This window comes from Pseudorasbora parva, chromosome 20, assembly GCF_024679245.1.
Source record: "Pseudorasbora parva isolate DD20220531a chromosome 20, ASM2467924v1, whole genome shotgun sequence".
In the NCBI taxonomy this organism is placed as follows: Eukaryota; Metazoa; Chordata; class Actinopteri; order Cypriniformes; family Gobionidae; genus Pseudorasbora; species Pseudorasbora parva.
The window spans coordinates 18,329,882-18,353,774 of NC_090191.1; positions in this window are offsets into that span (position 1 = coordinate 18,329,882).

Genomic DNA, 23,893 nt, shown 5'->3' on the forward strand with positions numbered 1-23,893 from the left:
TTTTTTTTAATTCCACGTTTATTTGGTAATAGAACTGTCTTTTATTTTTTTAATAAATTCATAAATGAGCCATTTGAGTCCTGGTCATTTAAACGTGTAATGATATATCGCAATATAAAAACTGAGACGATATGTATCGTTGATGGAAATTATATGATTTGCGATATAGAGTTGTTTTATCTCAGTCTCATCTTGTTGTAGTAGACCTATTTATATGGTATAATTCAACCAAACACAAATTTACAAATATACCACAAATGTTTGTCATCATGTACTCACCATCATGTCGTTTTTCATTTAACTTCTAAACACAAATGAAGATATTTTATGAAACCTGAGGGATTTCTGTCCCTCCATTAAAAATCCATTATTCCTCTCAAACCTAAAATATCCACACAAATAAAATGTGTAAAGGCATTGTAAAAATATCTAATTGAGTGTCTAATCCAAATCCAAGTCTTCTGAAGAGACACAAACGATGGTTTATGATGAACAACTACGCACATACAGGATTAAACACGGATGCTCAGATGATTGTGTGACGCACGGAAACAACATGAGAGTGAGTAAATGCAGAATTAAAGTTCTTGGATGAGCTAAACATTTACAGTTTGAGAGTGCTCATTTTGACAAGCTTTTTGCGATTAGAGCCTCTGACGGATTGATCATCTGAAGTGCACACGCTGCCAGAATGGCCCACTTCAAAAGCAAACATCATTTAAAGCAGCACTCCTTAGTGAAAGCACAAACAAACACTCACCTAAAGGATTATTAGGAACACCATACTAATACTGTGCTTGACCCCCTTTTGTCTTCAGAACTGCCTTAATTCTAAGTGGCATTAATTCAACAAGGTGCTGAAAGCATTCTTTAGAAATGTTGGCCCATATTGATAGGATAGCATCTTGCAGTTGATGGAGATTTGTGGGATGCACATCCAGGGCACAAAGCTCTCGTTCGACTACATCACAAAGATGCTCTATTAGGTTGAGATCTGGTGACTGTGGGGGCCATTTTAGTACAGTGAACTCATTGTCATGTTCAAGAAACCAATTTGAAATGATTCAAGCTTTGTAACATGGTGCACTATACTGCTGGAAGTAGCCATCAGAGGATGGGTACATGGTGGTCATAAGGGATAGACATAGCAGAAACATGCTCAGGTAGACTGTGGCATTTAAACGATGCCCAATTGGCACTAAGCGGCCTAAAGTTAACCAAGAAAACATCCCCCACACCATTACACCACCACCACCAGTCTGCACAGTGGTAACAAGGCATGATGGATCCATGTTCTAATTCTGTTTACACCAAATTCAGACTCTACACTGTAAAAAAAAAAAAAAATGTTGGTTTTTGTTGGTTTAACTTAAAAAAGTAAGTAACCTGGTTGCCTTAAAATTTTGAGTTTATTGAAATTAAAAATTTGAGTTGATACAATGAAGGAAATTTGTTTAATAAATAAACTCAAAATATAATTGTATCTGAACCACATCTAAAAATTGATAAATCATGAAAATAGCACAATTTGGCATGTTTCACTACGTCATCAGAAATAAAACACACAATTACCCAATATGCTTACAAAATCTTTTAAAAATATTTTAATTAAGGTTGTCGAATCTCAATAAAATGTCATTGTATTAACTCAAAATTTTAATTTCAATGAACTCAAAATTTTAAGGCAACCAGGTAACTTTTTTTCTAAATATTTTTTTACAGTGTACCATCTGAATGTCTCAACAGAAATCAAGACTCATCAGATCAGGCAACATTTTTCCATTCTTCAACTGTCCAATTTTGGTGAGCTTGTGCAAATTGTAGCCTCTTTTTCCTATTTGTAGAGGAGATGAGTGGTACCTGGTGGGGTCTTCTGCAGTTGTAGCCCATCCGCCTCAAGGTTGTGAGTGTTGTGGCTTCACAAATGCTTTGCTGCATACCTCGGTTGTAACGAGTGGTTATTTCCGTCAAAGTTGCTCTTCTATCAGCTTGAATCAGTCGGCCCATTCTCCTCTGACCTCTAGCATCAACAAGGCATTTTTGCTCACATGACTGCCGCATAATGAATGTTTTTCCCTTTTCACACCATTCTTTGTAAACCCTAGAAATGGTTGTGCGTAAAAATCCCAGTAAATGAGCCGATTGTGAAATACTCAGATCGGCCCATCTGGCACCAACAACCATGCCACGTTCAAAATTGCTTAACCAATGATCGGCCCTTGGGGTCCAGCTGACCCCGATGGACTTTTCCTCCATTTTTTAAAAGTGTTCCCTTCATCTCAGGGCTATGAGACTCTGGGACTTTTCCTAAATAATCTATCTAAACATGCACAAAAAATCTGGGCTTGATTTGGTTGTTCTAAAGGTATGTAAAAAAAACTATTTTTTTTATTTATTTTTATTTACCGTTTAAGTCCCTCGGGGTCAGATTGACCCCACATTGAAAATGAATGGGAAAATGTAAAAAAGTATTTGTTTCACTTTGTTAGTCAAAACAAAATAAACTAAATCCAGTATAAATCTGAAAATTTCTACATTTATATCAAGGTCTGTTCCTAGAGCATAAACACAAAGTGGAACAAACTTTCTATCTCATACACACACATGTACACACACACGCATGTATGTGACTACAACAGAGAGTATTTTTACTGAAAATGGCAAATAAAATAAACAAAAATGTAATAAAAATAAATCTGAAAAAATTTCACAAATAAATGAAGGACTAATACTAGAGCACAAATGCAATATGGATCAAGCATGTTCACTCACACACACACACACACACACACACACACACACACACACACACACACACACACACACACACACACACACACACACACACACACACACACACACACACACACACACACACACACACACACACACACACACACACACACACACACACACAACACGCACAGGTGTATGGGGCATTTTAGCAATGAATGGGAAACTGTAAAAAATGCTTTTTTCCCCACTTTGTTTGTAAAAAAAAATCCACTAAATCAAGTATAAATCTGAAAATTTCTTCATTTATATCAAGGTCTGTTCCTAGAGCATAAACACAAAGTGGAACAAACTTTCTATCTCATACGCACACACAAACACACTTCTTCACTTCTGTTCATTACTGTTTATTGGTGCTGTTATTTTGTTTTGTTTTCTCTTGTGTTCGTTTTATTTACTTTCCTAAGATTAATTTCTTGTTCTAAAAAATAAATAATTTGTGATAAATAATTTTCTGAAATAAAAATGTGATTACAGTCTTTTAGTGGCAACTTGTAAAATTTCTGCAAATGTATGTATAATAATTTGCAAAAGCAAATAATTCAAAATATATCATACAACAACAAAAATAAATACAAAAATACAGATTTTGAATGTATTTTAGAATGTTTAAATCTAGGTTCACAAACTGTATATCATAAAATTGTGAGGAGAAGTTGAAGTATCAAGAAAAATGAAGTGAAAGTGAAATGAGTCCCTATATGGTCCTCTAGTGGATAATGTGGTCATTGCACTTTACATCTTTAATTATACATGCTAACGTTTTTCAACAAACCTGCAGAAGGTAGTATTCTATCTCTAACACATAGAGCACTGTCCAAAAACAATTTAGATTTAATTAAAATCATAATTTAAGTGATTTTTTTCATAAAAAAATTAGTTTTCCATGAGCCAATTTATGGCATAGTTAAGGAATTGTGCAGTAAATAGGTAAAAAACTACAAAATATCCACAAAAACACAGCATAAATGAATAGATGAGAAGTAAATACAAAAAATGATATATAGTTTGCCATATCAATTTTTTATATTTCCTTATGCAATCGCTCTGTAAAAGTTTGGGGCCTATCTGACCCCAAGGGACTTAAACGTCACCCTACTTGAGGTACGATAAAAGGTTAAATCACCTTTTTTTTTCCCTATTCTGACATTCAGTTTGGAGTTCAGGAGATTGTCTTGACCAGGACCACAGCCGTAAATGCGTTTTAGCAACTACCATGTGATTGTTTGATTAGATAATTGCATTAATTAAACACCAGTGAAGGACAGAGGACCAGCCAGGCCTACAATTTGAGTTGTGTTTTGTTTAATTTTTTGTTGTGTTTGTGCGGGCATCCGTCCGTGAGGGGCTACCCATCTTTACTTTCGTTTATTTAATTTATTTAAGTCTTTGTTTAAATGTTCGCCGGTTCCCGCCTCCTTCCTTCCCATATCAAAGAACTTCATTACAATGAGAAATTGAACAGGTGTTCCTAATAATCCTTTAGGTGAGTGTAATTTAAATCACCAGATCCCATTTAGTTTTAGTTATTGTTCAAAGTATTTCCGATGGTTTATTCTTGTATGTATAGTGCATTAATAGCAGGAGAGGAAGGACACTATAAGCACCGGGAGAGATGCTGCTTGTATTAGAAGCATCCGTAATGTGTGAGGGGAAAAAATGAAAGTTTTGGGACATTACATTGACATTACTACATTAAAAGACTTTATATAATGTATAATGATGCAGTGGGGGAATATTTGTAGGTAATAATATTAATAATAATAATTAATAATACAAAAATGTAATAAGTAAAAAAAAAAAAACTCTTTATGTTGGTGTAAAATATCGGGATACATATTGTATCGTGATATATATTGAATTGTGACACGAGTGTATCGTTACACTCATCGTACATATTATTTTCTGCATGGCAATATTTCTAAGAAAACCATGTGCCATGGTTCCATGTCAAAAAAGCAATTGTTACTTCCCAAAAATAGCATTGGAACATGTAAAAAACAAAAAACGAAGCACTATGGATTTTTTAAAATTAATTAATTTGTTTTATTTGTGTGTGTGCACTTTTTTTTTGTAAATGGTCAGGTCCTGCTTCGCTACACAAATTAAAAATTGAGTTTTGGTAAGACTGTAACCTTCAGGGCTGGACTGTAGAGTAGGCCTAATTGTAGAGTATGACAGTAGGCTGATGTTCTAATCCAGGATGTTCTAGCAGGTTCTGATGGTCCTTTTCTCTGACCACCAGACACTAGCTGGCTCACATGTGTTCTGACCCCCAGACTGTGTTCTAATCTATCAGTTCTATCTTTCATTTCAACGTTAATTAAAACATATTGAATTACATTATGTTGTATTTAATTTTGTTTAGAGTTACTTTCAAGTGTTTAGAAAAACAAATAGTGCTTAACTGACCAATCCCCATGATTATGTTACTAGTCCAATATTAGTTCTGGAACGTGTGGTTGTCAAGCTAGCTGTCAGATTATAACATGGAAAAAGTAAGTGGTTCACTTTACCCCTTTGATTTCTCTGTCTGTCTCAGTTTACCACTAATGTGGGGTAAAGTGAGACACAAGACAAATTTTTTAAAATCATATTTTCACTGACCTGCATCCTGAATATATTCTGATAATTTCCATTGCTAGGAGACATCCTGAAATAATGGGAAATGTGTCAATTTTACTGATATATCATTTTAGCTTGCTTAGATCGGGAGCAAATGTAAAAATTGTCTCACTTTACCCCACTCTCCCCTACTACTTTTTGCTTTTACTTTTTGCTACTTCGTATTACAAAACAGATAATTTGATGTCTAATTTCAACAGATTATCATGTCTTTCCAATGTTCCAAAGCATATTCTGTCACTAGAGGACACTGTAGCTCTATGAAAGAAAAATAGAAAAAGAAAGCAAGTCTACATTTTCACTGAGACAAACAAAGTCATCAGAACACTCCTTCACATAAAGTGAAATTAGCCAGCTCCTGAAATGTGTTTTTTAAAGGGTATTTGTGCATCACTTATTTTTTTATATCTACCTGCTTCCATTTTCTGATTTTTAAACTGTGCAGATATTTTGCATAGGCCCTATGGAGTTTTCCCTAAAGCACCAGATCAAGCACACTGCTCGGAGGAAACAATATTGAATATTAATGTTGTGAATGTTGTGTTGAAATGTACCTTGTTTGAAGTGTTTAGAAAGCTGTTGATTGTACTGATAGACTGATGGTGGTGAATTTTATCTTCAATGCAAATATGTTGCTGTCTGTTTGGTGTCTAATTGCTTCAGGAGGTAAACAGCACGCTCGAGTGGACGGAAAGTCAGGTGAAGCGTGAATATCAATCTCTCACATCAGTGTCATCAAATGACTTTTACAGAGTTGAAGTGCCCTAATTAGCTACTGGCCCCCAGTGGCCCTTCTCTGATGGCACAGGTCTCTGAGATGTACTAATGGATATCAGCAGGTGCGCTTAGGTCTGAATAATGCATTATTCTGCACATGTGGGGCTGTCACTTCAGCATGTAGATAATATTCTTTAGGTATTCTGTGACAAAAGCATAACAGTGACTGCTTTCACTGACACTCCAGAATATATGTACACTGATCTGGCAATATGTTTATTATTAGGCTATTTAAAAAAAGAAAGAAAAAAAGAATAAAAGAAAAAAATAAGAACATTTGCCAAATCAAATTTGCGGTGCAACCAGCAAGCAAAAATACATGCAGAAAAAGATAACTAAACAGGAAAATGGTCCTATTTTTATAGCACTTTACACAATACAGATCATTTCAAAGCAGTGATCAACAGGAGAATACTTATTTAATAATGCAGAGTTCAATTCTGTAAAACAGCTCTAAAAAAGAAAATAGTGTCCATTATTCAGCTTTAACTTATTTCATTGTTCAGCTTTTTTAAATGTTTCAGATTTATTTCCATTGTAAAGATCATCAATTATTAAATTAGTTCAGATTGGCTAGCCTGCAGATAATAGGGATGTCATCATCCCCCAGTTCACATCCAATATCGTCAGTGCTGTCAGATTAATAATATTGTTGAATATTAAGTGTTCCCAACCATTGTTGGGGGTAATGAATTACAAGTAACTTATTACGTAATCAGATTACTTTTTCAAAAAAGTAACACAAGTTACTTTTTAACATTTTTTTTGACTGACAGCTATCTTCCCCATGTTAAGAAAAATCGAGAGCATGTGCAACAGCGTTATGTTATGTGTTAACATGTTATTCTAGTTCTAAATGTGAGCATTTATTTGTCTCACTTGCACAATAAAGATTAAAAACTCCTCAAAATGAATAAAATCAGTTAAATGCAAAATCAGAATACTATGCAAACCTCCAATAATTAAGCATTTAATCTGCCTTTATTGATCAATATTTTGCTGCTAACTTTCGATGATTCAGTTAAACCAAAAGCAAAAATTACTTTAAATTTGTAGTTTTTATTGGGGAAGTAAGTGTTCAACGTTTTTCTCCTGGGTTCTATTCTTCCATTATCAAGCAAGCAAGCAAAAGCAAGCAAGCAAGGAAATTGTTGACCCACAGATCAACAAATGTTACCAGCAGAATAGATCATGCACATACCAGACCGTAACGCTCCCCATCATAGTCGAACAATCCCTGGAGTAGAATTTTTTTATATCAACTTTGAGAAGGTGTTTGGCAGCTTGGACTGAGAGACCATATGAGAGGCAAACATATGATTTTATATGATCTGCCAAACAAACATATGATGATATAATCATATGTTGATTCTTGTTTAAAGGGGGGGGTGAAACACTCAGTTTCAGTCAGTGTCATGTCAATCTTGAGTACCTATAGAGTAGCATTGCATCCTGCATATCTCCGAAAAGTCTTTATTTTTTTAAATAATTATATAAGAAAGATGCGCTGTTCTGAGTCTTTCCGAAAAAAGCCGAGCGGGTGGGGGCGTATCGTGTGAGCGGAGCTAAATAATGACGTGTGCGCGCTGCTGCTATTGTGTTGAGTCGAGTGCTTCGTAAAGCTGCTTCGTAAAGCGGGAAAAACTTTATTCAAAATAAAAATATGGCTTTTAATCAGATACAGCCATACATCTATGATCCGGAATCAGACCCAGAGGCTGAAGTTGAACAGGAGCAGCAGCAAAAACGACTAGAGCAGGACGTCTCTATGTGGTACAAGTTATACACTAACTATATAATATGCTTAGCGACTCGTGTTATTTACATATTTATACTTGAATTATATCGTCGTATTTTTGTCTTTGAAGGTGTACATGTGAGAAGTGCAGTTGTGCACGTGTGTGTGTGTGTGTGTGTGTTTACGCGTGGTTTGTGTAGACAATTGTAACGTTATTAAGCGGACTGGTTTTGCACGGCAGGCTAAGTTAGTTTTTACATAGAAAGACATGGAATAGTAGCGCATTTGAATGAAGAAGCGCGCTTTTTTAGTTCAACATATTTCCCCACTCTTTGTGTATTGTTGTTTGGAGCGCTTTTACAATACACAAACATAAAGTTACACATATAGTGGCCAGCTAAACAAATGTACACGCACTACACATCGCATGCTCCATTGATCAACTATACGTGATCATGTTTGGGCTACTTGATGAGCATAGGCAAAAACACAGACATTTGAAGCAGTCTAACTCACCGCCTGCGGTTCAAACGTTGGGACCTTTATCGTTGGGACTGCTCCATCCTTCAGCATTAGGCGATTGGAAAATCCGGCGTCAAGCTGGGCCTTGTTTATGAAACAGTCGGCACCGAAATGCAGCGAACAGATATAAACATTCGCGCAACTCAGTTGCTGATCCGGAAAACATCACCTGTGCAGCGCAGCCTACGAGCCAGCGCTTTGATGGGCGTAGCCTGTTACTTTCGCGCTCTCTCTCTCTCTCTCTCTCTCTCTCTCTCTCTCTCTCTCTCTCTCACGCTCTTCCGGTAGAATTGTCCGTAAGGCCCATACAAGGAAATTCCGCCCCCATTAACGTCAAAGGGGACGCATGATCGCAAAAAACTTGCCGAAACTTATGACTAACCGGAAGTAGTATTTTTGACAAAGAAACACTCCCATCAAACGTCCACCTTAACTTTTGAAACTTTGTCCATGTTTAGTATGGGATTCCATGTCTTTAACAGTGTAAAAAGATCAGTATGCATGAAACAGCATTTCACCCCCCCTTTAAACAAATATATATAACATGAGAGACAGAACAAATAAGAATAATATATACTATTCATGAAACCACAAAACAGAGAAACAACTGTAAAAGCCAATAGTTATTCTTACTTAGAATTTTTAATTAACTTTACTTAATACTTACTCCAAAAACTTTAATCTTGAAAGTTGTCTTGAAGGAGCTTGGAGGGTGTCAATACTCCTGTTGGACTCAGATGTAGATTGCAGGGCATTACCACTCCTATTGGACTCAGTGTGGACAGGAGCTTGGAGGGAATCAACACTCCTGTTGGACTTAGTGCAGCTCCAGTCAGACTTAAAGCAGGCTGAATCTTGGAGGTTGTCCTCCCTCCAGTCAGACTTAATATGGGCTAGAGCTTGAAGGTTGTCTTCACTCCAGTTACACTTAATGTGGGCTGGAGCTTGAAGGTCATCCTTACTCCTGTCACACTCAATGCGAGCTGGAGCTTGAAGGGTGTCCATACTCCAGTCAGACTCATTGTGGACTGGAGCTCGGAGGAAGTAAGCACTCCAGTCCAACTCTATGCAGGCTAGAAGTTGAGGGGCGACAACACTCCTGTTGGACTCAGTGCGGACTAAAGCTTGGAAGGCATCAACACTCCTGTTGGACTCAGTGTAGACTGGAGCTTGGAAGGCATCAACATTCCTGTCAGACTCCATGCAAGCTAGAGCTTGGAGGACAGCAACACTCCTGTTGGACTCAGTGGGGACTGGAGCTTGGAGGGCATCAACACTCCTGTTGGACCCAGTGTGGACTGGACCTTGGAGGGCATTAACAGTCCTGTTGGACTCCAGGCAAATTGGAGCTTGTAGGGCGTCAAAACATTTGACCAATAAATTATCTGCCTTACAAATAAAAAAATTACACTTTATAATCACTTTCATATACGTACATTAATGCTTGAATTAAGTTTTTGATGCCTCCTTGTTCAAATGTAATTTGTACTTTGACACATTAATGTGTCCCTAATTTGCTCATGACATGGTTATGTAATTGGTCTTTTTTCTCACCTTCAGCAGAACTGATGTATTTGTTACCAGCTCTTCTATTACCAAAAAGTACCAAGCTCTCTTTATCTTTTTACATTTCTTCTCCACTACTCTTCCTTTTGCCCCATCCACATCAGAAGCCAGATAGTTTTGGAGTGGGACTCACGTTTACACTGGAAATCTGGAATCTGGAACTGAAAATATAAATGACATCTATATTGTAATGAATAAGCTAAAATGTTATGAATAAATTAAATAAGACATCCTCTTATTAGTGCCTACTCATATTACTACAGCCTATGATAGTTATAAATTAAGTGATTCTTCTATCCATTTTATGAAGTGTTTCTTTTATCCAAACTTGATCTGGATGATCTGCCTTATGACCCCTTTAGGAATTAATGGAATGTGAGGGATGCTTCAGTACACATAGAAAAATCTACTAATGCTAAAACTTTACCAAAATTATTTTAAATGAATGTAATGAATTCATACTAAAGATGACTGATTTTAGGTCCCAGCTAAACAGCTAATTTGCTTCATATAGAGCTATAAGGCCATCTACTGGCAAGAGTCATGAAATATCATTATATTATATTTTGTTCCCCCACAAGAGGTCTGCAAAGACACAACAAAGGCACAGTATGTAAGATATTTGGATTAAAATATCCAAAAAAACACTCAAACAATGCTATATAATTTGTTTGTTATGTAATTGTGTACTAACATGATCTCAGATGTGTCCAAGAATGTGTAAATCCAGAGAAATAAGCAATATTAATCAGGATAAGGACCATCTCCTATCAATGACATCATACCCACTACCATTAACTTCCGGTTTTAGACTAGTAGAAATCATAGAAACGAGAAGGGTGTTCCTGCACAGCCGGATGCTGCAGTTTCAGGACCCTAGTTCTAAGACCGCAGTTCTAGGACCCTAGTTTTTTGTGACAGCACCACCTACAGAATTGAATGACCAAAACACTAATTTAAGATGGTGATTTAACACCGATCAGACTGTGAGTACCAATATTCAATCAAGTTTTATTTTATAAAGATTAAATGAAACAAATTAAAATTACGAATTAAGAATTTGTGTGCTTGTTTTATTAATTACTATGATGTTCTTGATCGTGGCGTGGCCATGATTTATTAAATCCTTTTTGATTTTGAATGACTATAATGCATAGCCAGCACATTAATTAAACTTAAAAAGATGATAAAAGCATGTTGGTGTAAGGGTGTGTATGATTTAACTGTAGCTTACTGTTTTAGTTGGGAAACTTGCTGAATACTCATTGTTTTACCATAGTTAAGAATAAAATATTCTTACATAACTGTGCTGACTGCCTGGTTGCACTATAATTTTAGCCTGTCTCAATGATGCATATTGTTTGACAAGTTCAGCCATTTATACTTTGGCTACGTTCTTATAGCCTTTACTGATATATTTTTGCTGCGAATGATTAAAAAGATTAAAATTAATCATTTAATTGAAAAAAAAAAAAAACTAAAATTCTGTATGAATCTAGCACAAATGTTATTTTGTTATCCTTGGAGCTGGACTGAAAAGACTGGGCATAATATTGCATAATATTTAGCTACTCATATAGCCTATATTCCATTCTGCATATCATGTAGATTTCATAATGTAACTGAGATGGCAATGGCTTTTGACATGTATGTTACCTTTTTTTTTTGCTTTTAGGTATTGTCACTAGCCTGGATGCCAGCCGAACCTAGCCCCGCCCACAACATTTTTAGGTCGGGCAGTTCGGTCTGGCCTTGCTCCATAGAGGAGTAATTATCCCCGAACAGAAACTGTTGGGACCAATGAAATCATCAGGGCGGGCTTCAGACGATGGCGGACAGATGATCAACAGTAACGTAATCATGCACGCCATCAAAGGGGCTTGGATTATATTTTTTCAAATCCTGAACGGAGAACTTGTTTTTATATGCATTCACCTTCACAATTTCTCTCAGAAATGATGATCATGTTGGGTAAGTGCTCTGTGTATCATTAAAGTATTTTATTTTTTTACAACACCGGCAAAGATCGTGTATTCCAGCCTCATACCAGCGCACGTGCAGACAGGGTTGCCAAGTTTTTACAACAAAACCCGGCGACTACTAGCCCTAAACAATAGCTTTTCGGGGGGGGGGGGGGGGGGGGGTGATCTTCTATCTCAGGTGGAGGGCTTAATATTTTACCCCCGCCCAGAAATGTGGGGCTGATTGTGAGCATTGTGAGAAGCTGCCCCACTCCCGCCTGTCTGAGAAGGGTGATCAGGATCGTGTTCCCTCTGGTTCTGGACCCAGAGAAGGACATCATGGGGATCACAGATCGATCTCTTGGCGGGGTTTGAGACGGACGCGAGCGCTCTTTCTCTGCCTTCACCCGAGAGATCTGTCTGGTGTCTGATCTCTGGTGTCGGGAGCCCGCGCTGCGGCTTCTTCCGCCCAGAGTGAGAGCCCGCCGTTTCAACACGCCAGCTCTGAGGAGGTGGAGGCGTTGAGCGTCGGATTAGGGGAAGATGATTCGCCATCTCCTTCCCCAGCACACGAAGAGCTGGTGGAGGTGATTACTCACGCTGTGGCGAAGTTAAATATTGATTGGCCAGCCGAGAAACAAGGCGCTCGTCCGAAAAGCAAGTTAGACGAGCGCTTTTTATTGTCAAATGTGTCACCTTCACCACTGGGTCTTCCTCTCTTTCCTGATTTACACAGTGAGCTGTGTAGATCGTGGAGGAAACCATATTTATCACGTCTTTGCAGCCCTCAAGTAAAAACATATCTTAAAAACATATCTTGGTCGTCTGAATTGTACAGTCAGAAAACTAAAATTCAAGATGCTGACACTAAGTCAGATTGTGACCCAAATCAGATCCGAGGATTGGTTTGTCACAATAGATCTGAAGGAGGCATACTTCCATGTCTCCATCCTTCCACAACACAGGAAGTTCCTGAGGTTCGCTTTTGGGGGCAAAGCGTACCAGTATCGGGTTCTTCCGTTAGCTCTCTCACCCCGCACGTTCGCGAAATGCATAGATGCAGCTCTGGCCCCGCTCAGGCTGCAGGGCATACGCATTCTGAACTATATAGACGACTGGCTGATTTTGGCACAGTCACAGGAGATGGCGGTTCGGCATTGAGATGTCGTCCTCGCGCATATTTAAAAGTTGGGGTTGAGGCTGAACGCGAAGAAGAGTGTGCTTTTTCCAGTATAGAGGACCACGTTTCTAGGTGTGGTTTGGGATTCCTTAGCAATGTGGGCATTCCAACGTGATTCCTTTTGGCCTGCTGTACATGAGGCCCTTACAGTGGTGGCTCAGGACCAGAGGGTTTAACCCGAGGGGGAACCCTTTTCGTATGATTATGATCAAGATCACGCGGCTGTGTCTCCGTGCCTTGGTCATATGGAAGGAAGCCTGGTACCTGTCCCAAGGTCCGGTGTTGGGGGCACAATGTCGTTGAGTCACCCTGGCGACAGATGCCTCTCTCACGGGCTGGGGAGCGGTAATGGAAGGCCGCTCAGCCCAGGGTCTGTGGGGGGACTATCATCTTTGGTGGCACATCAACTGCCTGGAGATGATGGCAGTCTTCAATGCGTTGAAGTTCTTCCTTCCGGACCTGAGGGGCCACCATGTGTTGGTCCATACGAACAACACATCGGTGGTTTCCTATGTAAATTGTCAGGGGGGTCTGCGTTCGCGCCCACTGTGCAAGCTAGCGCACCAGATCCTCCTGTGGTCTCTGGGGAAGTTACTCTCTTTGAGAGCAATCTTTATCCTGGGGGCCCAGATTATAGGAGCAAACATCCTGTCAAACCAGGGGCTGAGGCCAGGGGAATGGAGACTTCACCACACGGTGGTGAAGCTCATTTGGGAAACATAAGGCCAGGCGGAGGTGGATCTGTTTGCATCTCAGAATACGACGCACTGTCCACTCTGGTTCTCTTTGACACATCGAGTTTCTCTGGGACTGGATGCCATGGTACAGACGTGGCCGAGGCAGCATCGGTACGCATTTCCCACAGTTGTGCTGCTTCAGGGAGTTCTGGAGAAAGTTCGCCGGGAGGGGATAAGTCTACTGCTAGTAGCTCCTTACTGGCCGAGCCGGATTTGGTTCTCGAACCTCGTAACACTGCTTGATGGCTCACCTTGGAAGATTCCGATCAGGAGGGATCTTCTATCTCAGGTGGAGGGCTTAATATTTCACCCCCGCCCAGGAATGTGGAACCTGTGGGTTTGGCCGCTGAGGGGGCCGAGCTCATAGAGTCTGGTCTCTCTACCGATGTAGTGAAGACCATTCTTAGCTCCAGAGCTCCATCCATGAGGAGACTATATGCCCTGATGTGGAGGTTGTTCACTTCTTGGTGTCAAGAACGACAGTTAGATCCAGTCAACTGCCCCATTTGTTCAGTGCTAGATTTTCTACAAGAGCGATTCTCTTCTGGGTTGACCCCTGCTACACTAAAGGTGTATGTTTCATCTATTTCTGCTTACCATGCCCATGTGGATGGTATTACTGTGGGGAGGAACTCGTTGGTAACTCGTTTCCTTCGTGGCACTAAGAGGCTGAGGCCTGCGGTGCTCACTAGAGTTCCTACTTGGGATTTGGCTATAGTGTTGGAAGTTTTATCTGCGGCTCCGTTCGAGCCACTTGACATCATATCAGAAAAGTTTCTGACTCTGAAAACCATCTTCCTTCTTGCCGTCTCTTCTATTAAGAGAGTAGGAGACCTTCAGGCCTTATCAATATCCCCTTCGTGCTTGGAGTTTGCACCAGGGATGGTTAAAGCTTTCCTTTACCCTAGATTAGGGTATGTTCCGAAGGTGTTAACCAATGTTCCACAGTCTATAGTGCTGCAAGCTCTCTGTCCTCCTCCATTGTTAATCCAGACCAGGAAAGATTGAACCTTGATTGAATATAGGAGCAAACATCCTGTCGAACCAGGGGCTGAGGCCAGGAGAATGGAGACTTCACCACAAGGTGGTGAAGCTCATTTGGGAAACATAAGGCCAGGCGGAGGTGGATCTGTTTGCATCTGTTTGCGAGCACTGGATGCTTATGTCCACAGAGCTGCCCGATGGAGGAAAGCAGATCAATTGTTTGTTTGTATGATATTGTACAAAATTGTGTTAAAACATAATTAAGCCTTCAGGAAACTCTATAACAAAACTGAAAATTTTGCAACCCTAAAAGTCAAATATTGTGTAGAATTTTGTATTCCTCACTTTAACAAGCTTCAAGTTACCACTGCTTTCTTCAAATTTACAGGCCACTCAAGAACATTCTATGACTGAGCTTTGAACCGCAGATTTGGATGTATACTTTGGGATGGCTGTCCTTCAGGAAAGTCTATTGATTATTAAGCTTCAGTCTCTGCACCGAAGGGATCGTCATCTTTACCATAATGGCTTGATACTTCAAATAATTCATGATATCTTTTTTCTTCAAAAACCCTCAATGGTTTTCTGGCACAACAAATTTTAAATTCATGGGTGTTAGTGAGGTGAAGTGGACACACCTGAACTTGGGGGGACGCCGGGCGAACTGAATCGCATAGTCTGGTGGTATGGATGAGCCAGCAGACGGACAGGTCTGTGGTGCCGTTGATCCCGCTGGTTCGTTTGCTGGGGGTCTTGGCTAGCGCTCCCCAGCCCGTCTGCTGGCTCATCCATAAACTAAACACAGCTGACAGAACTAATCTAACGAGGGTGACTATGGAAACAGACAAGTGGTGGGAAAACAGAACAAAAGAAAAGTGGAGTCCAGGGGAAGGGCTGGAGCGGATTCAGAACTAAACTAAGGAGGGTGACTATGGAAACAGACAAGTGGTGGGAAACAGAACAAAGAAACATGTGATAACTCAAACCAGGAAGTGCAGGGGCAAAACACAACAGAAACAGACCAAACATGTAACATTACTCCCCCCTCCCGGTAGGCACGTCCTCATGCCGTAAGAAGTCCAACGGGGAGGTAGGGTGGGCATCCTGGAGTCCTAGGGGCGGGAGTACCAGGGCCTGGCTGGCTGGGGACCTCTAGGGTGGAGCTGTGGGCGGCCATAGTGGGTCAGGGGCCGTGGGCGGCCATGGTGGCTCAGGAGCCCTGGGCGGAGCTGGAGCCTTGGGAACGTTGGGAGCCCCACCCACACGTTCCCTACCCATGGGCTTATGCCCCCCCAACAAAAACAATTTTTTTTTGTGCAGAATTTGGGGGGTGCTGAGAGGGTTCGTAGGCTGGAGCAGAGTTGCGGGCTGGAGTGGCCTTGAGAGGTGGAGCAGGCTCGGGAATGTCTGGAGCGGAGTCCAGTGAACTGGGAGCTGGCCCAGGCAAGCCTGGAGAGGGCTCATGGGTGGCTGAAGCGGAGTCCAGGGGAACATCTGGAGCGGATTTCAGAGGAAAGGCTGGAGCGGAGGCCAGTAGGGCACGGAACGGAGTCCAGTAGGGCATGGAGCGGAGTCCAGGGGAAGGGCTGGAGCGGACTCCAGGAGGGCTGGAGCGGAGTCCAGGAGGACTGGAGCGGGCCCAAAATCGATGAGCCAGCTATTCTGTGATGGCTCTCCAGTGTCAGAGACCCTCTTGGCAAGGGCGGTCGCAGTGAAATGGCATGTGGAGGGCTCTGTAATCGGGTGAGGACAAATGCAGAGGACAATGCTTTTAAGGGGTACTGTTCCTGTTGTCCTGTAGTCTGCTCCACCCTCACATTCTGAACTCTCATTTTCCACACTCTTCTCTGCGGGATAACAACTGCACTAATTATTATTTCTTAAAAAAAAAAAAAAAAAAAAAAAAAAAGTTGGGGTTGACTAAATAAAAAATAATTAATAAAAAAATTATATATATATATATATATATATATATATATATATATATATATTTCATAACACATCTAAGAATAGAACATACCAAACTTGTCACATTCCCATTATTTGAAATTTCTCCAGAAGAAAGTAAATTTAATGAGAATTATCACTGGCTAATGGGAATTAGAATTAGTCAGATAAAGAAGATTATCTTGGCAGAATTAGCACTATCTGTCAACCTCAATTAAAATAATGAGAATTAGGAGAAGGCTCAGCATTGCTATTTGCAGGCAGTTATTTGGTGGACAGAGGAAAGTCAAAATTCTGTGTGGCAGACAAGTCTCTCAATAATAATAATAATAATAATAATAATAATAATAATAATAATAATAATAATAATAATAATAATAATAAGTGCCCAAAGTGCTTCAGCTTCTGTCACATAAGCATGGCAGGCTACTGTCTGGGCCCTAACAAAGTTGGTGGTTCCTGTCCTGTCTTGAACTGAATTATGCTCTATCGAAGCATGAGTTCAAATAAGTGTATTGAAACAGAACCTTACACACGTTTGGCCAGGGGGCTGACATTTATATCAGTGAACCTAAAATATGGCACCTTTCATGTTCAGATAATAATAATAATAATAATAATAATAATAATAATAATAATAATAATAATAATAATAATAATAATAATAATTCATTACATTTATATAGCGCTTTTCTAGGCACTCAAAGCGCTTTACATTGAAGGGAGGAATCTCCTCAAACCACCGACGGCAGCCATATTGCGCCAGAACGCTCACCGCACACCAGCTGATTGGTGGAGAGGAGACAGAGTGATTAAGTCAATCAGGATATGGGGATTATTAGGAGGCCATGATGATGAACAGGGGCCAATGGGCAAATTTGGCCAGGATGCCAGGGTTACACCCCTACTCTTTATTGAAGGACATCCTGGGATTTTTAACGACCACAAAGAGTCTCTGTTTAACGTCTCATCCGAAAGACGGTATAAAACCTGTCAATTGGCTATAATGACATATCGCTAATCATATTCATAATCATCCAGGAGAATTTCCTGGCAATAAGAATGTTGAATGGCACAAGAAGTCTCGCCCGTCATGACCAACTTGTGCTGAAAATGTGCATGCGAGTTTGCATTTGCAAGTGGATTACATTTAACTGCTTCAAAACTTGTGGCAAAATTTGTGGGGTGGCATTCAAATAGATCATATAGCCCATTCACAGTCTGTTGTGACATGCTGCTGCCGCTCTGTACAAATGATCACCCTTTTAAATTAAATCTATGTGCATTGTTGTTGTATGCATTCATGGCGTTGGGGAGAACCGGGCATAAGCTAGTGCTTTTTTGTCTCAGTTTGTGTAAATCCACTTGGTATTCAGAATATGTATTTTATCTCCACATTAAATTCACACATGTCTAGTACAATTATGGGGTTTTGTTGATGTCATTTTTGAATAATTAAAAATATGCAAATTTGAGTTTGACAACAAAGATCGCTAAATACAGCTATACAGCATAGTTAAAACATAATAATAATTAATATTTTTTTATTTATAACTTTTGTAATTATTCGCCCTTTTCTCATGGTTTCTCAAAATAATTCCTAAAAGTAAACAGAATAGCATATTTCTAAGAGGAGCATATTGTAACGCAGTGTTACAATGTCAGGTCAAGTCAACTTTATTTATATAGCTCTTTTACAATGACGATTGTTTCAAACCAGCTTCAAAGTGTTAAACAGGAAAATATTGCAACAAAATTTGATTCAGCTGTACAGTCGTTCTGTAGAAAACGATAATTTCAAATTATCATATAGCAAAAATGTGGGCAGATCAGTAATATAGTTATATAGTAATATAGTAATATGTGAAAACTTAGATTGACATTTTTGTGTCCTCAATTGAGCAAGCAAAGCCAAAGGTGACAGTGGCAAGGATCAAAAACTCCATCAGGGCATGATGGAGAAAAATAAACCTTGGGAGAAACCAGGCTCAGTCAGGGTGCCAGTTCTCTTCTGGCCTATTAACAAACAGTGTATGATTCTGGCAATGTTACAGGTCAGAAATCATATTAGATCGGAATATTCGAAAGTTTGAGTTATCACACAAGAGCCGGGTTTATTGACACTGACGCGTTGATTACACAAAAATATGAATATCTGAAGGATCGGAGTCATCGACGGGTTTATTGAGAATGGCGTTTTGAGTAAACAATTATTGAATATGAATATTTAAAAGATTGGAGTCGTCATGCCAGAGATGGGTTTATTGAGGATGACGTGTCGGTGAGGCAAATTACCTAGTTGACACAATCTCAGCAGACACTCCAGGATGCGCTGGTCATGTCTGGGTGCAGGTCCACCATCTGATCTGGATACGGCCTGTATTCAGCTGACTGCAGTAAACCTTGGGAATAAACAAAGAGACTAACATTAGCATTGATGCCACTATTTTATGATGTAACAAGTACATTAAGTGTTATGGGATGTGTTCCCAGTTCCGGCTGACCTAGTTAAAGCTACACTGTGTGATATTGTCCCCCATCTAGTGGTGAAAAGGTATATGAGTGAAACCATCCAGTGAATAATAGTTTCTGTTCCTCTCAATTTCGATTTCGTTTCAACTCCTACGGTGGCCGATTTAGTCATTGCTTCCAGTTCGACCTCTTCGGTGAGTGTTGCTTCAAGTGATGAGGTTACTTTTGAAAACTATTATAATTTGCAGTTATTTAATTTGCCAAATGATCTATAATCAAATTAATCTATGTAAAATGAATAATAGTTCCCTTTCAGTCGGTCACGTTCGACGTATGTCAGAACTGAACCGACGAATTGGGATCTGAACTCAGAGACCTATCCACTTCGAGTGTATAAAAACGAGCCAATCGGAGATTGGCATGTGATCCGCACATTCCACGCTCCGCCCCGCAGCGCGGGTATAAATAGGAAGTGGAATGGCAGATCAATGCTTTCAACTTCGGAGCCGAACAGTACTATTGCTGTTGCCACGAAGAGTGTTAAGAATTGAGTCTTTTGTGAGAGGAAGGAACTGCCAGTGCGGGTGAAACGGCGCTTCAGTGAGAGACCGATCCTTTGTTGCAATCGTTTGCATTCAAGTCCATTCACAAAAAGAGCTTTTGTTGTTGGTTCGCTGGGCGTTTCCCTTTGAGTGTCACACGCAGGCTTGCACTGTGGACTGCGTGCTGACCGCGGTCATCTCCCTGAGTGCTTCAGCACAAACTAAAAGAGCAGTTTCCATCCTAAAAGAGCAACACGGTTTGACCCTGCGACTTTTTCAAGATGTCATTCAAACCGTGTGTTTCTGGGTGCGGTCGCTTTCTGTCCCCGCTTGACGGTCACGTTCGTTGTCTCATGTGTTTGGGCATTCAGCACGCTGAGGCTTCGTTCGTGAATGAGTCATGTTCCCACTGTGGGAACACGACTATCGCAGTGCTTAGGTCCAGACTCCAATACCTCAAAGCAGGTGGAGCACCCTTGCGCATACCCCGGTCTAGCGGTCCTTCTGCGCCTAAGCAGAGGGCTGCTACTCTGGCTGATGACTTGGGTGGGGACCTGAGGGTGACGGTCAGGGCAAACCCGACGGGTCAAATGGCTCCTCGGGCCCCTCCCCCCTCCGCTGTGTCGGTGGAGTTCCCGGAAGAGCGTGCTGACCTCTCGCGCGGAGTGCCAGCCGTTTCCTTTGGGGCTCCGGCGGAAGACAGGATGTCGGTCGCAGTATCGGGGGACGAGCTAATGGGCTCTGAGGATGAGGATTCGGCTGCGCTGCCCCCTTCGGGTGTGACAGCGTTGCCCGAGTCTGACCCAGAGCTTACTGCTATGCTTTCCCGGGCCGCCGCAAGCGTAGGGCTCGAGTGGAACCCTCCACCGTGTCCCGAACCTTTGCGGTTGGACGATTGGTTTCTCGGGACGGCCCGTGCTGGTTCTCAGCGGCCCTCCCCGGTGCCTTTCTTCCCGGAAGTGCATCAGGAGATCTCGAAGTCGTGGGCAGCGCCGTATAGCGCTCGCGTGTGATTGACGGACTTCTCGCTCCCGTCGCATGTTCCAACTCGCCCGCCAACTCGCTAATCAATTCCGGGACGTGGTTGCTTTCACACAGAAGGCGACCCGGCAATGTTCCGGGAATATTGCGGGTCCGACGTGCAGTGTGAAAGGGGCTTAAGAGTGATCCTCCATCATCATATAGCAGCCTAAAGCAATCCTCCTCTTCACATTCGACACGGTGCCATCGAGTGTAAAAACGCGAAAAGCGAAGCTTGAATTAACGGGTATGTCCCTCTTTGGCAAATGTACTTTCAAGATGGAGGAGCAACATGGCGACCGCCATCCGAACCCTCATCTGTATTTATTTTCAATGGTATATTATAAAATTACGAGAATACATTATTACTTGAAAGGAGTAAATATACATTAATGAGCACATATATTTTTGAAAGAACTAAGTGATTTTAGCTAAGAATAAACTAAAAAGGTTACACAGTGTAGCTTTAATGCAGCCTAACAATCAGTCAATTGATTTGAATAATGTAAGTTAAAAATGTTCTACACAGCAAAATCCCCAGTTTTAAATCAACACTGCTCAGAGTGTATTTGGTCCCATTCCACAGAGAGTTAAAATAACACTGAGCGGTGTTAAAGTTAATTAAGAGATTAATTAAGTGATGATTTACCATTAGTGATGAACACCTGATGATAATGAGCAGAATCACTGAAGGAAAAAGAAACACAAGAATACAACTTTAGCCACAGCCTTTGATGAGATCAACTGAATATAAAATAAGACATTAAATCTCCGAAGACCTCAGCAGAGGATTAAACAACGTCACAGTTATTTCTGCCATACTGTTCGTCTACATAAGCTCTTGTTTAGAATTAACAGGTTTAGATGTTGATGTTTTATGAAAAATGTTTGGTCACTATTATCCTGATTAGTGTTTCCTTTAGTTGGGCAGTTTGACTCAGCTTTTTGAAGGGCAGTGATGTTTCTAACAGTGTTTCCTAAAACATACTTAGTTACAATGGAAACCAGAAGCAAATCAGGTGATATAATTTTCATAATGAAAATGAATGAATTACTAATCTCATCATATATCAGATATATATATATATATATATATATATATATATATATATATATATATATATATATATATATATATATATATTATTTTTTTTTTATTTATTATTTATTATTATTTTATTTTATTTATTAATTTATTATTATTTATTTATATATTTTTTATATTTTATATATTTATATACTTTTTTTTACATTGACATTTAAAATATTTTTAAGACTACATTTTCACACTCTTACAATATAACAATTCTTAACTTGTTGTTATTGCAGTCATGATTTAGATCCAGAACTTCGTCCAGAACTTTAGTATCCGTTATAATAAAATGCTCTTTGACAGGAATAAAATGGAAAGGATAGTTTATCCCTGGATTGCTCATCATTCTTGTGCATCTGAAACTTCTACTCAATTTTAGGACTGAAGAAAATAATTCAAAACCAAAGCCTAAGCGATTCTCCTTGGGATAGGCAGTAACAACAGCTAATTTATGCACCCTCATGGATGCAATTATTTCTTTCTGCTGAATTTGTGACTGTGGCACAAAACCTCACAAGCTGAAACATGACACGCAAATATCCTGTTTATCAGCAGATGAATTATCACCAGTTTATTGAGATTAGTGACCCCAGCTGTCACCTGTATGGATCCTGGTTTCTTTCTCTTTCCATAATCCCCTTGCATCAGGATTGTTTTGCGGATTTTATCATGTTTTAGATCCCCTGGAAATCTTAAGGCACCATCTTACCTATCACTTCTGGCTTATATTGTTCAATGAATACAGAAAGTCCTGATTTAGAGGAGTGAGGCATGATTGATCAATAGTCCCTGAAAATGATCAGTGGAATTGGCTACAGAACAGAGTGCTCTGTGATCAGAGTGATTAGAATTGTTTAGGTTTGTAGATTTGTAGACTAATGGAAGTTATTGGGGTCAGTGATGAAAATATGTTAAAAGTCAACATGAAATGAATGTGAGACTATTTTCTTTTTGTTCTCAGTGAACATTTAGATTCCTAGTGAACATAAAGAAGAAAAAAAAACTGTCGTATAATCTCATAATCAAACTCATACTCATAAAATTTCATAAAATCCAATTCAAAATCCAATAACTTGCTCCACCTTTAAAATTCAGTACAAGCAAACATTCACTTTTCTGCTCTACTTGCTTTGACAATTAATTAAAAATGGTCCTACCTGTCTTCAACTTTGACCAACAAACATTGCCTTTCTATGCACATTATATTTTTTAAATAAAATCTTTCATTACAAATATGGTGATTATCTAAGATGGACCTAACTTAATATATTATATATGTATATCTGTATTTGAATCCAACCATGTCATGTCAACAAATGAAAAGTCAGCAATCTATTTATTATCATGTTAAATATGGTGCCTTTAGCCCCAACAGCAGGGGTGCCTTTTACCCATATACTCCATACTTTTTCACATTCTTCCATTACTGAAAAACTTTTGCTTTAAAGGTGCAGCGTGTACTGTTTACGAGGATCTACTGACAGAAATGGAATATAATATACATAACTATGTTTTCATTGGTGTAAAAAGATGTAACAAAATGCATAGTTATGTTTTTATTACCTTAGAATGAGCCATTTCTATCTACGTACACCGCAGGTCTCCTTAGAGTGAAGTCATCTTTTGAGGCATCATGTTTCTACAGTAGCCCTAAACAGACAAACTGCTCTACAACTGCTCTACTAGTGCTATAACCTTATCCCTGTAAAATTTACAGAAAAACAATGTAAAATCCCAACAGAATATTATTGGAAACCCAAAAACATATATTTTTTTTGTTTAATTCACAATGAACTTTTGTAAACTGTTAAACAGAATATTGTGTTATATTTACAACAATGTGTGATTATAATCAAATTTGTTTGTTAAACCTACAAATATTGGTATCAAAAACAGAGAAATACTGTAATACTGTAAAAACTATTTTGTTAATTTG